Raw genomic sequence first — 18,544 nt, 5'->3', positions numbered from 1 at the left:
GTGGGAGGGGGTTGAGGGATAAAAGACCACACATTGGGTACAGTATAAACTGCTTGGGTGACAGGCACACCAGAATCTCAGAAATTGCCACCAAGGAATTTATCCATGTAACTAAAAAACACCTGTTTCCCCAAAACTACTGAAATTTAAAAAAAAGAAATGAGGTGCTCAGGTTGGGATTCAGTAACATGGGGATGAAACTGTGAGGTAAAATTCTCACTACCAGTTGAGTACCAAGAGGAGCAGAAGATCCTGGCAAGGAACTCTGTGAGATAAACTAGGAGAGGCAGAAGCAAAACAGGAGAGTATTCACTTAGAGGAGGGGGGAAGGTGGGAGTGGGAAAGTTATTAAGATAGAAACAGGATATAATTTTAAGGAGTTAACAGCAGTGGATTTGGATAGGAAAAGCAGTTTCTCTGAAACTGTGCAATCAAAACATGATTACAAAATGTTCTGGAACAGAGTATTTAGCCATATATTTGGCATTAAAAATTCCTTCTTTACTTCCTTAGCAAGCAAAATATTGGATAAATTATTGTGATTTAATGGACTAAATGGTTTGACCTAATTTTCCAGATGGAACATCCACACAAATGTATTTCTATTACCTTAGATTTATTGGTTTCGAATGTAATTGTATCTGGATGTTCTTCATTTATCTGCACTTCATTTTATTTCCTGATAACCTCCTACATTTCAGTACCTTCTCTTTTGCTATCATCTTGCCTCTGCACCACTCCCAAAGTCATTTTAAAATGCCTGGTGGTGATGCTAGTTCATTGGAATATATTGAAGAGATCTCAGAGAAGGCACAATGTCCATAGATAAAAAGGTAGGATATGGTAGATAACAATTCCACCCTTCCATTCTTACCTTAAGAAGGGAAGAAGGATGTGTCTACTGAAAATCTACCCAAGGTGTCTTGTAAAGGTAACCGGGAGGAGAGCAAGCTTTCTTGGAACATTAGACCCTTGGGATGAGTGTATAAAAGCAAACAGAATTATAACTCTTTTCAAAGAAGTTAATTAGTTCATTCAAGTTGGGGTTGAGTGGAAAGAACACGGTGTTCTAGTGCCAAATTGGTCATCAATTGGTTATATAATTGAATCAAGTTATGCAGCTTTCATGATTTCAGTTCTCATGTTTGAGCGATGAGAGGCCGAACTACATGGCCTCTAAGATCTCGCTGAGATCTAACATTCTGTCATCCTTCACAGAAGACAACTGGAATATAAAAAATAAAATAAAATACAGAAATGAAAAAAATCAGTTTGTTAGCTTTCCTGTTTAGATATTTAGTCCAGAACAACATTTCTGTTCTTACAGTTTCCACATTTTGAAATCCCTTAATGATTTCAGAATTTCTCAGTTATTTCCATTTAAAAATTATGCAGTTTTTCTTGACTGCTAAATAAACAAAACACAGAACACATTTAGAAGAATTTTCAAAAACTAAAAGGGAAGATAAATGACAAATAAAAATTTTCCAACTTGGTTAATTCCTAAGTTATACTTACTGTTAAAAAACCAAAACCTCAGAGTCAAAACAGAAGGGAGAGTTGAGGCAATGATTTTGGTTACTGTCAGGATAGGATAAAAAAGAATTTCCGTAAATAATATGATATGGTATAGAGAGAAGCATGTTTTCTTTATTTAGGCCCACAAGCTGAGAGAAAGAAGAGAGAGAGAGAAAGAGAGAGAGAGAGTCCTAATAATAATCTTTGGTGATTTTTCTACTTACTGGTTTAGGTGTATTAAAGATATTAATCTACTGCCTATTATAGATATTAATTTGCTTAGTAGATGAACAATATTATGATAGCCAATAACATATTATTTTACTCAACAATTGCTTTCCATAGGCATTCATGATTTTATTGGTACAAGAAATTAAAATACCAAGCTACAGATCAGTAGTTAGAGGAAATATGTCAAAGGTCTCATATGCACCTTTCTAATAAACTATGGTTTTTAAAGTCTCCCATTAATAATTTGAAACAGTTGGATTATAGTGCATTGATTGAACTGCAGATCCAGTTAACGAGGACTCTTCTATGTACCTAACAGTTCCGTCCCATATAATAATGTTCAAGGTGTTATACTTACTCCTGTAAATGCTTTCTGGCACACAGGACTTTATGCTTCAAGAATTTAGTTATAAAAGCAACAGAATTTCATCAGAGACCTTAAAAAAATCAAGAGACGAGAGAAACTATTGTTGTCTATAAGGGCCTGCTTTGGGAAAGAAATGGAAGAAACTTTCACAAATAGGTCATCTTGACTTTATGTCATAACTAAAATGAACAAATAAATAAGAACCTAATTTTAGTAGTAGAATTGTGGAATCAGAATGAAATAATTTTGCCCAATTTTATGTTCTTTGGAAAAGTTTTAGAAGTCAGAAATGAGAATTCAATTTATTAAGAGCTACAATCACATGAGAATAATCCAAATACTAGAAACATTTTTTTTGTTTCATGAAGAAGGAAATATTTGTGCAATTTTTAAATGTTATATTTATGTTAAGAATTAAATATTTCCATGGTATTAAATGACAAACAACAAGCAGACAAAAATTATAACAAAGAAGCAAATGAATTATAACAGAAGTTATTAAATTAACCAGTTGTTCATTCTAATGTACAAGTGAATGTTGGAACAAATTAAGACTAAGTCATTGTGTTATCCAAATTAGATATTGTATAATTCTCAACGGAACAGCTATTCTTATCATTTCCCTTGTATTTTTTTCTTACCTGAAACCTTATTAAGCACTGAACATTTGTAAAACATTCATTAAGAGTAGCAGTATTATAAAACATCTTTTCATCATTCAGAATGTTTCACAATATTAACAATTTTAAAAGTATTCTAGAATATAATCAGATTAAGCAATTAAATATGGTCAATGTGTTTGGGCACCTGAGATGGCTTAAATTTACCATTTAATTACATTTCTTTTCTTCAGGCAAAATTCTCCTTCAGAATTAGATTAAAAAGAAGACTCTTATATGAGTAGGTAAAATAAAACTTCCTTTATCATCTTATCACAGATAATCTATTTGCTTCCTAAAAAAATTCACTTTATCCTGGCCAGGTGTGGTGGCTCATGCCTGTAATCCCAGCACTTTGGGAGGCCGAGGCGGGTGAATCATGAGGTCAGGAGATCGAGACCATCCTGGCTAACACACTGAAACCCCGTCTCTACTAAAAATACAAAAAATTAGCCGGGCATGGTGGTGGGCACCCGTAGTCCCAGCTACTCGGGAGGCTGAGGCAGGAGAATGGCGTGAACCTGGGAGGCGGAGCTTGCAGTGAGCCGAGGTCGCGCCACTGCATTCCAGCCTGGGCGACAGAGCAAGACTCCCTCTCAAAAAAAAAAAAAAAATTCACTTTATCCTTTAAAGCTTCTGTGCAAATTGTAATATGACTCTTTAAATAAAGTTACATTTAAATAAGTTAAAGTTAGTGCCTGAAGTGACATAACTAAATGCAAAATTATATTATCTTTGAATAATAAGGAAAAAACTTATAGTTTATAGACACATTACTATTTCTTATGAACAGTTTAATTGCCAGGACATATGGTCTACAGATCCCTTAAATTTCGGTTTAAATAATTTCATGATGTGTTTTTTTTTTTTTTTAAAGCTAATCAGGTAATCACAGATTGATATTGTTTGGCTCTGTGTTCCTACCCAAATCTCATCTTGAATTGTAATACCTATGTGTCAGTGGAGGGATCAGGTGGGAGGTGATTCCATTATGGGGGCGGTTTCCTCCATGCTGTTCTCCTGATAGTGAGTGAGTTCTCATGAAAGCTGATGGTTTTAAAGTGTTGCACTTCCTTGTTCTTGCACAGACTCCTTCCTGTTGCCTTGTGAAGAAGGCTCCTGCTTCCCCTTCACCTTCTGCGTGATTGTAAGTTTCCTGAGGCCTCCTAGCCATGCTTCTTGTTCAGTCTGCGGAACTGTGAGTCAATTAAACCTCTTTCCTTTATAATTACCCAGTCTCAGGTAGTACTCTTTATAGCAGTGTGAGAAAGGACTAACACACAGATTGATTACAATGTTAGAAATATTTTTTAGAGCACATTTTTCTCAAACTTAAAACAATTTAATTGGCTGGGTGCGGTGGCTCATGCCTGTAATCCCAGCAGTTTGGGAGGCTGAGGTGGGTGGATCACGAGGTCAGGAGATCGAGGCCATCCTGGCTAACATGGTGAAACCCCGTCTCTACTAAAAAAAAAACACCAAAAAATTAGCTGGGCGTGGTGGCGGGTGCCTGTAGTCCCAGGTACTCGGGAGGCTGAGGCAGGAGAATGGCGTGAACCCGGGAGGCGGAGCTTGCAGTGAGCCGAGATTGCGCCACTGCACTCCAACCTGGGCGACAGAGTGACACTCTGTCTCAAAAAAAAAAATTAATTTTTTTGCTTCAACACATCAATAATTCTGGGAAAAATCATGGTGGCCTGGTCGCTTGGGCTGTATATAAGAAACTAGGGATATGGTGATGCTTATCTCCCCCACCCTGAATTAAAATCACTCTTCTATGTAATTGGTTGACAGCATTTTTGTGTGTGGGACACCCTTTTGAATACAACTGTTGCTGAAAATTTGTAACACTTGAAAGTCTCAAATCAGAAAAATTTACAATAAAAACATTTCTGCATATAACAAGATCTCACAGACTTTAGAAAAGCATCCATAGATAGCACATTATTTATTTGATTGCTTTTCTGAACCGTGCCTTTGAGAAAAACTCTTTGCTGTTCTACATTCTGTCTTATAGTCACAAAGCAAATTTCTTGTCTAGTCTTGTAAATACATAATTTTTCTTCAATATTGTTTGGACATTATGCCTTCTTATCTTTTCCTTAGTGCTAGCTGTATCCCACTTTGTCAAGTCTACTCTAAGTGCTCACATTGTAATATTATGTAGCTGCATTTCTAACAGAAATGAGTTTTTCACACTGAAAAATTCCACAGTTCCAAGAACATTCCCAGCAACACCATGAGACACAGCATGTGAGAGTTGAGAAATGTTCGTCCAGAATCTAGTCTGCTTATATGTCCCTTTCATTGACTACTGATTTATGCTTTTATACCCTGTATAAATTTCCCATTGTTCTGCATCATTTAATATTTTCCAGACATGTAGTGAGCATTGCTTAATTTCCCCTTTTTTGTTACTATTGAGTAGTTAGCCTTTTAAGTTCTCCTTTTACTAAATCTGCTACCAATGATTGCTTTTCTTTGGATTAACTCCAACTTTTGTAGGTACCTTATCATAGAAGTAGAAGGGAAATTAAGAAATCTTTAGATCTAGGCTCCTAAAATAGGGGCAAAGAAACACAGCAGCATTTGGAGTATTCTCTTCTCTTCCATTCTTTTCTTAGTCTAGAATCTAGACCATCTGAGTAGCTTTGGAGGGAGTGCCATTTCAGAGCCTAAGACTTGGTGTAAGTCCAAAATCATAATGTTTAGGAGCCAATTTTAGGCAAAATTGGTTTATTCAGTAATGATATAATGCCATTACATTATTTCCCAAGGACTTATTTAAGATTTAATTTTCAATTGATAATCTATGGGCAATATATTGTCATATAGGGAAATTAAGAAAGCTAATTTTGGGGAATGTAAGAAAAACCAGCACATAAATAAAATTTTTTAAATTTATTTTTACTCTATTTGAAGCTAGTCAGATACTAACTAAGAAAGAAGACACTGTATGAAAAATTAAAATATCAAAAGTTAAGGGAAGTATTGGAAAGCCAGACTAAATGAAAAGACTAGCCGAGTAAATGAATAAATGGCATACATTTTATATATAAATGCTTGGTTGAATGCTTACAATAACATTTGTGGAAGGAAAAATAACCCCATCACTTTCAATCTAGTATCCTTATTTTGTAGATGAGGAAACCAAAGTCATAAATGGTTAAGAAATTTGCTGTCACACAGTCAGTTAAACTGACTCCTTGGGTCTTGATCAAGTGCTAAATAAACCAGAGAATATGAAATTATACCTTAAAAATAAATTATATAAACACTAATGTTAAAAACAGTTATAAACTTGCAGCATTGTGATTAGAGGACATACAAGTTTTTACAGGTATAATTGTGGTAATTAGCTCCCAAAAATTTCCAGATGAATACATTCATATGAATATTTGAGAAATATTGTAAATATTGATAACGATATGGAGAAAACTTATTTAAAAGCTGTATTGGCATAACTAAAATGATAGAGTTTAATCTTAAAAATGTCAATGTAGCATATTCCATTCCAAAAAATACAATTTTATCCTAAGACGTACTAAAACCGAGCCTATTTCCCAGTCAGAAATATAAATTTATTTTTCTCCTGGTGATGTTTTGAGATAGACCCAGGAGCCTTTTCAGAAAGAAAACTGGTGTTTGGGTAAAGGGACACAAAAGTACAAGAAAGATAGAAAGAATACCAAAAAGTACAGCTATGATTTGTAATAGAGTAACTGAAGGCAGCCCCTGGAATGATCTTTAAAAATAAATGAGATCAAGTTCTGCTCTTGCTCAAAATTGCTCAATGGCTTTCCAAAGTTAAGTTCAATAGAAAGTCTTTCCTATGGCCTGTAAGGTTGGCCTGACTCCTCTTAGGTGACCCTTCTCTCCTCCGACTCCACCATAGATATTTTCCCTTTTCCCCAAGTTAATTTCCTCCTTGGGGACTAAATATTTTTCTTGGGGCCTTTTGGACTTTGCCTCCAGATGTAAGTAAGCATGGCTGATGTCTGCGCACCAGGCAGATCTCTGTGCACATGTTGCCCCAGCAGAGTGGTCTTCCCTGTCTAGAACAACCTTCCACACAGCTGTCTGACATTTTTCTCCCGTTTTATTTTCCTGCCCAGCACTTACCACTACCTGGAATTATGTTATCTATTGCCTGCCGCCCCCATGAGGATATAACATCCGTAAGGGCAGAAATTAATACTTTGCAAAAACATATGTGTTTTCACTTATATAAGAATAATAAGATTTCTTTTACATTTACTATGACTTCTGCATTACAAGTTCTTTCACACGCATTGTTTCATTTAGTCTTCATACTAACCTTATTAGGAAAATACTATTATTATTGTCATTTGCACGTGGGCAAATTGAAGCTTATAGATGTTTAAAATGTGTTATTTTATTACAGTATTACATATCTGGGACAGGATTCAAACTTAGGTATTTTTGGCTTTAGGTCCTGAGCTGAAAAGAATATGAGAAATGGGATTTTACGACATGTAAGTGACATAAATACTCATATATACAAAGTGAAAGAGCTAAGGCAGAATGCAGGTATCATGACTCTCAAGGAATAGAATTACAAAGAGAATTTTTACAGAGCACTAAAGTATTACATTGTTGAAGATGAACATAGCTGAATATGTGATAAGCTCTGAAAAATAAAGTGTGCACTGCATGACAGCATTTTGGTCAATGACGAACCACATATGTGATGGTAGTTTTATTGGAGCTGAAAAATTTCTATCACCTAGTGATGTTGTAGCCATCTTAACATCACAGTGCAACTCATTACTCACGTCTTTGTGGTGATGCTGGTGCAAATGAACCTACTGTGCTGTCAGTCGTATAAAAGCATAGCACACACAATTATGTACAGTACATAATACTTGATAATGATAATAAATGACTCTAGTTTATGTACTTACTATATTATACTTGTTATTTTAGAGTGTACTCCTTCTGATTATTTAAAAAAAAAATAACTGTAAAACAGCCTCAGGAGGGTTCTTCAGGAGGAATTCCAGAAGAAGGCATTGTTTTCATAGGAGATAACAGCTCTATGCATGTTATTGCCATTGAAGACCTCACAGTGGGACAAATTGTGGAGGTGGAGGACAGTGATATTGATGATCCTGACCCTGTGTAGGCCTAAGCCAATGTGTGTGTGTTTGTGTTTTAATTTTTAACAAAAAAGTTTAAGTAGTAAAAAAAAAATTTAATAGAAAAAAGCTTATAGAATAAGTGTATTAGGCCATTCTTACATTGCTATAAGGAAATGCCTGTGACTGGCTAATTTATAAGAAAAGAGGTTTAAGTGGCTCACGGTTCTGTAGACTTTACAGGAAGCATGGCCCTTGCATCTACTCAGCTTCTAGCGAGGCCTCAGGAGGCTTACAATCACGGCAGAAAGTGAAGCGACAGCAGTCACGTCACATGGCGAAAGCAGGAGCGAGAGAGAGAGTGGGGCATGGGGGAGGTACCGCACACTTTTAAACGACCAGATCTCATGTGAACTTAGAGCTCACTTATCACCAAGGGGATGGCCCAAGCCATTCATGAGGAATCTGATTCAAACACCTCCCACCAGGCCCTGCCTCCAACATCGAGGACTACATATCAACATGAGATTTGGAGGGGACAAATGTCCACGCTATATTAATAAGGATATAAAGAAAAAAATATTTTTGTACAGCTGTACTATGTGTTTGTGTTTTAAGCTGTATGATTAGAAAATAGTCAAAAAGTTACAAAATTTAAAAGTTTATGAAGTAAAAAAGTAACAGTAAGCTAAGGTTAATATGTTATTGAAAAAATATTTTAAGTAAATGTGTATAGCTTAAGTGTACAGTGTTTATAAAGTCTAGAGTCCTAGGTCCTCACATTCACTCAGCACTCACTCACTGACTCACCTACAGCAACTTTCCATCCTGCTAGCTCCATTTAAGTGCCCTATGCAGGCGCGTCATTTTTTATCTTTTATAGTTTATTTTTACTGTACCTTTTCCATGTTTAGATATGGTTAGAGATGCAAATACTTAGTATTGTGTTACAATTGCCTATAAGTATTCAGTACAGTAACATGCTGCACAGGTTGGTAGCCTAGGAGAATAGGCTATACTGTATAGCCTATGTGTGTAGTAGGTTCTGTATCTACTTTCTGTAAGTACACTCCATGATGTTTGTACAATGAATTCACTTAACGATGCATTTCTCAGGATGTATCCCCATTGTTAAGCAACACATCACTGTGTTTGCTAAATTGATGCAAAAAATTGTTTATACTATTTTCAAGTCTATTATATCGTCATGTTTGAATATAGAATTTTGGATTCTTAGAAGTAGAAAATGTTTTAAGAGCTCTTCATTCTCTGGCTTCTTGGTTCATTGAGGTTAATAACTAAGATATCACAAAGAAGAAACTCTTCACGTATCAGGTATTCTTGGAGTCAGTTTTTCTTTTCTTCCCTTTGGCCAAATAAATTCTTCCCCCTTTTAACCTATACTTTTTTTTTTTTTGGTCCAAAGTTTCTTCTTTTGTTGTTCAGTGTTTTTGTGGAGTTGGGAGAACAAAAGATCTGTGTTTCTGTATCATAATTCATTTTGGTTATAGATTTCCTAGTTCTACATAGTTGCACTGGCAGTAAAGAGATCCTTTGATTTTTCAGTAACCAATTCCTCCCTTTACATGGACCATGAAACTTAAGAGCTGACTGAAAGGTATGAGAGAACTTCTCTTATCTCTTAAAGTAGCTGGAAAATTGCTAACTGTTCTGAAGTGAACTTGTTTTCTTGGTCATCTCTTTGGGATCCTCAAGTAGACTGAAGTACATCTTCAGAGGACTAAGCGCTGGCAACACAAAGACTGCGGTATCAGATACAAAGTCACCACATTGTAGAACTGGGATGGAAGTTGAATTCATCGTGGTTGAGTAAGTCTGGTCAAAGCTAGTCTGTCTAAGTCAGTCTTCTGCTTAAATGAACAGATTATAAGCTGATTATTCTACATGAAACACAATGGGCTCATTTGCCTCTTAGTGCTTAAAGAGAAAACCAATAGCGTAGATTGGTTCCAATTAAATTCAGTGAATCAAGCTTCCTATGGAATTAACCAAACAATTATGTCTAGTACTGGCCCAAGCATGCTCTCGGGATTTTTTGATGATGATGTAGTGATTAAGAGTGGCAATGATGGGTCTAGAGCAGGCGCAGCTCTGCTAACCACAAATATTTCTTTGGATAGGTAGGGTACAGAGTAACTCTTGTCTTTAAAAATCTCTAATGAAATCCTTAAAACCATGGAATATAATTAAATTCGGAGTTTTTCAGGTGATGGAGGTTGTCTGTGTGAATAAACATGTGGTTCAATTGGACCAACTTAAAAATTCCTTGGTTGGCTTGTCTGTGTTTGCTCTTGGCTGCTTTAGTGCTTTAAAATGGTCCAGTTAAATCAGACTGTCAAAATGGTGAGGTTCCTGTTTGATTTACTCATGCCACACAAACTCACACAGAGTGTTATGAATGCCACATTTGAGAAAATCTCCCATTTGTGAAAACATATTGGGTCACATTAAAAAGGAGATTAAATGAATCCCTTTTTCCAAAAGTTTTTGGTAGGTAGAAAGGAATGCTGAGGTGACGCCTATGTAATGGCAGAAATACAGATGCCTCTTTCTCATGGAAATATGTTCTATGGGCTAAATTTCATCACATTGGGGGATGGGAGACTATAAGAAGCAGGCTTCAAATTACCCTTCAATGGAAGGCTGGCAAATTAAATCCTGACCTTCTGCATGGTATTTAGAGTGCAGCGCAAGATGCAGCTCACACATTCTCGAAAGAAACCCCATTGTAAGCTTTGCTATGCCTCAGCACTGCTGGGCCTGCTCTCCTTCACTGTTCTACATTGTAGAATACAGGCAATTTGTGTGTGACCCACTTATTTTACTTCTACAGCATTTACTGCAGGCATACTTTGTTTGAAAGATCTCAATGCTATTCAATTTAAATAGATTTATAAGGCCAATGGATTCAAAATGCACAAATAGGTCTATTATATAGACATGTCCTAAGTTAGATAAGATGGGATTTTATAGAATGGAGAGTGTCTTCCAGACTGGTGTATGTACCAGTGTCCAGCAACGCACATGTAAAGCTCATCGGATGACTAATGATGACTCCTGGAACCTTAATTCATGGGGAACAAAGGGCTTTTATGGTCAATACTGAATAAGACTCTCCAATTTCATGTCCTTCTTCTAAGTAGAACTGGCAGTCAGACCCTTAAGGAATAATTCTAAACACTACTGCTTCTTATTAACTGAAAACACAAAGATTCTAGATAGATGATCAACAGAAAGCTTTGTTGTGTGAGGTAGGTATGAGACAATTATTTTATTTCTTTGAAAGCAGAAAAGTAACTAAAATTGTCGTGTATTTTTGGTTACAATTTTACTGCTTCCAGACTTAAGTTTCACAAGCAATTAAAAGGTTTAAAGATGCTCCATTTATTAAAGTCACTTGTTTGTGTTCTTTGACATAATTTGCTGATCAAATGAGTCCTATTGGAATCATATCCCAACAGCAGTTCCAAGCCATTAACAACATTACTGCATTATTGGGGTTTAATGGGGCAAAACACATTCATGTAGCTTTTCTGGAGCTCTGTATTTAGTAGCCTCTCATACTTAATTTTGCTTGTGTCCTTTTAATATTACAAAACAATCTAACTTTAAAGCCAAATACTTAGTGTTTGAAGCACTACATTTCAGAGAGTAAAAAAAGGCCTAAGTGGCTGGGCGCGGTGGCTCACGCCTGTAATCCCAGCACTTTGGGAGGCCAAGGCGAGTGGATCACGAGATCAGGAGATCGAGACCATCCTGGCTAACATGGGGAAACGTTGTCTCTACTAAAAAAAATACAAAAAAATTAGCTGGATGTGGTGGTGGGTGCCTGTAGTCCCAGCTACTCGGGAGGCTGAGGCAAGGGAATGGCGTGAACCCAGGAGGTGGAGCTTGCAATGAGCGGAGATCACGCCACTGCACTGCACTCCAGCTTGGGTGACAGAGCAAGACTCTGTCTCAAAAAAAAAAAAAAAAAAAAAAAAAAAAAGGCCCAAGTAAAAAGAACAAGCTAACACGTTTATTGCTATACATTTTCCCTTTCAGACAGGATGAGAGTAAGAAATGCTACCTAGAACTAGAAGGAAAAATGTTCTCCCTTATCTATTTGCAAAATCCTTCACAGTGTTAACTTTAAAGCCCAGATGAGTTGAAAATGAAATATATATAAAGGGCATATTTTATGTATCAGATGTCTGGGGTTGTGTCTGCAGGGCCCTAAATATTTAAAAGAAAAATTGTAGATGACAGTGGACATAGGGACAGAGGACATTTGACAGTGTGTTAGAAGAGGGGCCAAACATAGCAAAAACACGATTGGCCATGAGCTGCATGGACAGTAGGGGTTGCTAGCCAGGACGATTCCTTCCCTAAGCATGAGCATGGCCAATATGGAGACTGTCCTTTTTAAAAGTGACATGAGGCTTGTGTGTTAGCACTACCTGCACAGAATAGACTTTGATCTCACTCAGATCAATGTTGGGTCTCATCCAGCAAAGTGCTATGTTAATGTATCAAATAGATTAATTTGGTTTCTAAGTGATTTCTTCCAAAAGGCAGTCACATGGCAAGAACTTAAAGGTCAACATGATTATTAGTCTATTATTTAATTTTGTTATTTGGGAGTATACAATTTAACCCTTGTAGGAGAAGAAAAAAACTTTTCTTCTACTCTGCTATGTTTATTTCCTGGGGTCTGTGAATTAAATGGACAACAGACAGATTAACAAGAGAAATAATTTTTCTGTATGCATATGGGAGCCCACAAAAGACAGCTCCTTAAATGGTTAGAGACCATATACCTACCTTAGTAGGAGAAAGGGAGTGGGGACAAAAGGCCTATATGGGAAAGATAAATAGATCTTCTCTTTTTAGGAGAAGAAATGGAAGAGGAACGTGGTAATATTTGTCTGTATAGGTTTGAATAGTCTTTTCCTCTCTTTCAGGGCCATAAAACTTCACTAGAGAAGGGATTTGATGTAGGTTTTATTCACCTCCCTTCTAAGGTTACATCCATCTTGAAGAAGAAATTTATGGTAGCCCTTTTTCTCAGAATATGCTGCTATTAGTCAGATAAGGGAAAATTCTTTGTGCATCTGTTGATTCTCAATTGCCTCTGTCAAAGTGACATATTATGGGTGGCATATTAGGATACCCCTCACTCTATAAGCAGCAGCCATAATAAAACTATATTATAAGCATGATTTAACATCCTTGATAAGTGGTTAGAGACTTTATGCCAAGTGACAAGATTTTGGTGAGTTCTTGGCATGTGAGGGTGAGAAAATGTAATAATTACTTTATTTTCAAATTCCAACATCAAAGATTTTTTTCCTCAAACAGATGGGACAAAATCCATTATTCCTTAAGGTTTACATAATGTTAAAAATAACAAACAATATTTTGACAAGAGAACGTGTAGCAGAGGCAGAATTTACTGAGTTATATTTTTCATGATAACACAACAGTGACTTAATATATTGAAGAACAAATTTAGTAGAATGATTTAAAATTTTACCATATCAATTTTAAGAGACATTTGAAAAATAATAGAAGAAACACTTAAAGGAATTTTTATTAATATATACTTCACTTAGAGTTTACATTTGTAACTCAAAAATTTAACTAAAATTTTGGATAAAGGAAATACGGTATATGTAAACAATGTAATACAATGGGAGGAGGCCAGGCGCGGTGGCTCACGCCTGTAATCCCAGCAGTTTGGGAGGCGGAGGCGGGCGGATCACAAGGTCAGGAGATGGAGACCATCCTGGCTAACACGGTGAAACCCCGCCTCTACTAAAAATACAAAAAATTAGCAGGGCGGGTTGGTGGGCACCTGTAGTCCCAGCTACTTGGGAGGCTGAGGCAGGAGAATGGCGTGAACCCGGGAGGTGGAGCTTGCAGTGAGCCGAGATCACGCCACTGCACCCCAGCCTGGGCGACAGAGCGGGACTCCGTCAAAAAAAAAAAAAAAAAAAAAAAAAAAAAAAAAAGGAAGGAAGGAAAGAAAGAGAAAAAGAAAGAAAGAAATCAATTCTGGCTGAGTGTAGTGGTTCACACTTATAAACCTATCCCTTAGGGAGGCAGACAGAGGCAGGTGGATAGATTACTTCAGCCCAGGAATTCGACACCTGCCTGGGCAACACAGTGAGACCCTTTTCTCTGCAAAAAGGAAAAAAAGAAAGAAGAAAGAAATTCTGCTATATGTGACTACATGGATGAACTTGAAGGACATTGTACTGAAATAAGTCAGACACAGAAGGATGAATATGGCATGACTTCATTTATATGAGATATCTAAAATATTCAGACTCACAGAGAGAGTAGCATGGAAGCTACCAGGAGGTGAGAGTGGCGAGGAAGGGCAGCTGCTATTAAATGGTTTAAAATAATTAATTGTGTGGCTGGTAGACTCAGATGGCTCCAGTGCCCTGGGTTCCTGTGTAAGCAAACTGAAGCCCAACTCTGCATAAATTGTCTTAACCAATCAGAAAGCACCAACTCACCTCTAAATACGGACTTTCCACTGGAATGATCCAAATAAGGATACCGCTCCTCTTTAACCAATCAAATATTTTCTTTGGCTTGCTTCCATCTTTACCCTATAAAAGCATTCTCCTCATGCCCCTGGATAGAGCCCCAGAACTGCTTCTAGTTTGAAGCTGCCCAATTTATGAATCCTGTCTGCTCAAATAAACTCTTTAAAAGTTTATGCCAAAGTTTATCTTTTAACAATGAGAATAAAGTTTAACTTATGCAAGCTGATTAAGTTTAGAGTTCTGCTGTACAGCATTGTACCTGTAGTTGACAATACTGTATTGTACACTTAAAAATTTGCTAAAAGGATAGATCTCATGTTAAATGTTCTTACCAGAAAAAAGTATTGAAAATACCTGGACTTAGAGAAAATTTTGTAAAGAATCCTCTCTATGCAATCAATCTTCCATCTGTGGATAGAAAATTGGAAGATGTGCATCATTTAGCTGTCTAAAAAGTAACAAAGTTCAGCAAAATACACTTACAACAGCTTTGTTTTGCATGATGATTTTTAAAAATAAACAATAACATTATAATATTAACTAAAGCATATCACACTTCTATAGGTCAGATATTGTTTGACTCTTTACATACCTTAACTCATTTAATTCTAACCACAACCCTTTAAGGCAGGTATTGTTTATGGCTGCATTTTATAGATGAGGAAACTCAGGCACTGAGAAAAGAAACATATACAAGTATATTGTCTTAGTCTGTTTATACTGCTATTTAAAAATACCTGAGACTGGGTAATTTATAAACAACAGAAATTTATTCTTCACAGTTCTGGAAGTGAGGAAGCCCAAGATCAAGTGCAGCCATGTTTGGTGTCTGGTGAGGGCCCATTCCTCATAGATGACACCATCTAGGTATCCTCACACAGCAGAAGAAATGGAAGGGCAAAGAAGGTAGTGGTGAACAGCTTTTTCTCACCTTTTATAAGGTCATGAATCCCATTCATTAGGGCTGTACCCTCATGACTTAGTCACCTAAGGCCCCACCTGTTATTACCATTACAAAGTCAATTAAGTTTTAACACATGAATTTTTGGGGACACACTTAGTCTACAGCAGACATAGTATGAAATTATGAAATAGTTGGTTAGATTATTAACTTCTCACTCAACAAATACTTATTGAGCCCCTATTACTTGCCAGACACTTTTTGAGGTCCAGGGAATATAGTAGTGAGCAAGACAGCAGTGTTTTTGTCCCTAGTGGGAAAGAGGAAAATACACAAAGATAATATTGAATGTGATAGGTATCATGAAAGGGTATTCAGTGTTTAGTGATGGTATAACCTAGTTTGTGAGAAGGTGAAGCTGAGAACTAACAGAGGAGTCAGCTTGGTGGATGGGGGAAAGAAGGACATTCCAGGTATGGAAATAGCACGTATAAGGCTGATATGGGAAGAACCTGATGTATTAGAGGAAATGAAAGGAGTCTCAAGTGGTTAGACCACAGTTAGCAAGGTGGAATGACAGAAGATGGGTTAGAAAGGTAGTGAAGGGTGTGATCATCTGAGTTTTGTAGGACATTTAAAAAGTCTGGTTCTAGGCCGGGCAAGTTGTCTCACACCTGTAATCCCAGCACTTTGGGAGGCTGAGGTGGGTGGATCACTTGAGTCTAGGAGTTTGAGACCAGCCTGGCCAGCATGGTGAAACCACATCTCTACTAAACATAGAAAAAATTAACTGAGCATGGTGGCAATGGGATTACATGCCTGTAATCCCAGAGACTTGGGAGGCTGAGACATCAGAATTGCTTGAACCCAGGAAGCTGAGGTAGCAGTGAGCTGAGGTCACACCACTGCACTTCATGCTGGGCAACACAGTGAGACTCTGTCTCAGAAAAAAAATGCTGGTCTTATTTACAACTTTCCATGGCAGAACAGTTAGGAACTTACGATAATAGTTTGCTGAGAGATATCCATAGGCGAAACTAGTGGCAGATGCAAAGAACAACAGGTATAGTTGAGAAAGGTCAATCAGATTTGGATGTAATAAAAGAGGGCAGGTGGTATGAGGCTTCTAGCTTGAACAATGAAGTGGATGTTTAGGGTGGGGGAGAGATGATGACTTCAGTTTTAGATTGGTTGAATTTTAAATGTCCATGAAATATTTGATTGGAGATATTGAGAGAAAACTAGATATACGTGCCTTGATCTCTCAAGAGAGGTCTGAGTTGGAGTTATTGGAAGTTAATAGCCTGTAGATGGTAGTTAAAGACCTGCAAGTATATATGATTATGCTACAGAGAAAGTCCAGAGGGAAAGGATGAGGGCTCAAGATTGAAACAAAAAATTAATAAATACTCTTTGAATGAATGGACAAGGTCTCATAACACATGACAGGGCAAATAGACCAGTATTTTTTTTCTCTTTTAGGAGTTAACAATCCTTAATAATATAAGACAATATGTTATAGGAATTGATATGGTTTGGCTGTGTCCCCACACAAATCTCATCTTGAATTGCAGCTCCCATAATCCCATGTGTAATCAGAGGGACATGGTGGGAGGTAATTGAATCATGGGGGCAGATTTTTCCCATGCTGTTCTCATGATAGTGAATAAGTCTCATGAGATCTGATGGTTTTATAAATAGCAGTTCTCCTGCACACATTTGCTTGCCTGCTGCCATGTAAGACATGCCTTTGTTCTTCTTTCACCTTCTGCCATGATTGTGAGGTTTTCCCATCCATGTGGAACTGTGCATCAATTAAACTTCTTTTTCTTTAATAATTACCCAGTATCAGGTATGTCTTTATCAGCAGTGTGAGAACAGACTAATACAGTAAATTGGTGCCAATAGAGTGGGATACTGCTACAAGGATACCTGAAAATGTGGAAATGACTTTGGAACTGGTAAGAGGCAGAGGTTGGAACAGTTTAGAGGGCTCAGCAAAAGACAGGAAAATGTAGGAAACTTTGGAACTTCTTAGAGACTTGGAGGTCTCAGAAGACAGGGAGATGTGGGAAAGTTTGGAACTTCTTAGAGATTTGTTGAATGGCTTCAACCAAAATGCTGAGAATGATATGGACAATAAAGGCCAGGCTGAGAGGGTCTTGGATGGAGATGAGGAACTTCTTGGGAACTGGAATAAAGGTGACTCTTGCTATGTTCTTGCCCCTGGCCTAGAGATCTGTGGAACTTTGAACTTGAGAGAGATGATTTAGGGTGTTTGGTGGAAAAAATTTATAAGCAGCAAAGCATTCAAGAGGTAACTTGGGTGCTGTTAAAAAAACATCTAGTTTTATGTATTTACAGATATATGGTTTGGAATTGGAACTTATATTTAAAAGGGAAGCAGAGCATAAAAGTTTGGAAAATTTGCAGCCTGATAATGCAATAGAAAGGAAAAATCCATTTCCTGAGGAGAAATACAATCCAGTTACAGAAATTTGCATAAGTAACAAGAAGGCAAATGTTAATCACCAAGACACTAGGGAAAATGTCTCCAGGGCATGCCAGAGGTCTTTAGGGAGCCCCTCCCATCACAAGCCAGGAGGCTTAGGAGGAAAAATATGGTTTTGTGGGCCAGGCCCAGGGCCTTGGTGCTTTGTGAAGTCCCCTGGACTTGGTGCCCTGTGTCCCAGCAGTGGCTAAAAGGGCCAGCGTACAGCTCAGGCCGTTGCTTCAGATGGTGCAAGCCCCAAGCCTTGGCTGCTTCCATGTGGTGTTGAGCCTGTGGGTGTACAGAAGTCAAGAATTAAGGTTTGGGAATCTTCACCTAGATTTCAGAGGATGTATGAAAATGCATGGATGTCTAGGCAGAAGTTTGCAGCAGGGTTGGAGCCCTCACAGAGAACCTCTGCTAGGGCAGTGCAGAAGGGAAATGTAGGGTGGAAGCCCCTACACAGAGTCCCCACTGCGGCACTGCATAGTGGAGCTGTGAAAAGAGGGCCACCATTCCCTAGAGCCCAGAGTAGTAAATCCACCAACAGCTTGCATCGTGCACCTGGAAAGGCCATAGACACTCAATGCCAGCCTGTGAAAGCAGCCAGGAGGGGGGCTGTACCCTGCAAAGCCACAGGGGTGGAGCTGCCCAAAGCTGTGGGTGCCCACCTCTTGCATCAGCATGATCTGGATGTGAGACATGAAGTCAAAGGAGG

At 37.7% G+C, this 18,544-nt stretch overlaps 1 long non-coding RNA gene across 1 annotated transcript in view; it reads left to right on the top strand.

The window, feature by feature from the left end:
- The first annotated feature begins 3,109 nt into the window (after window positions 1-3,109).
- The window catches only part of LOC117980692 (uncharacterized), a 289,677-nt gene continuing 274,242 nt past the window's right edge, over window positions 3,110-18,544 (top strand). Inside the window, exon 1 of the long non-coding RNA XR_008625765.2 lies at window positions 3,110-3,973. This is a non-coding gene — a long non-coding RNA (uncharacterized LOC117980692). The remainder of the gene's footprint in view (window positions 3,974-18,544) is intronic.

This window comes from Pan paniscus, chromosome 5 (assembly GCF_029289425.2).
Source record: "Pan paniscus chromosome 5, NHGRI_mPanPan1-v2.0_pri, whole genome shotgun sequence".
NCBI classification, from domain to species: Eukaryota; Metazoa; Chordata; class Mammalia; order Primates; family Hominidae; genus Pan; species Pan paniscus.
This window is presented reverse-complemented; position numbering and strand designations above follow the sequence as displayed.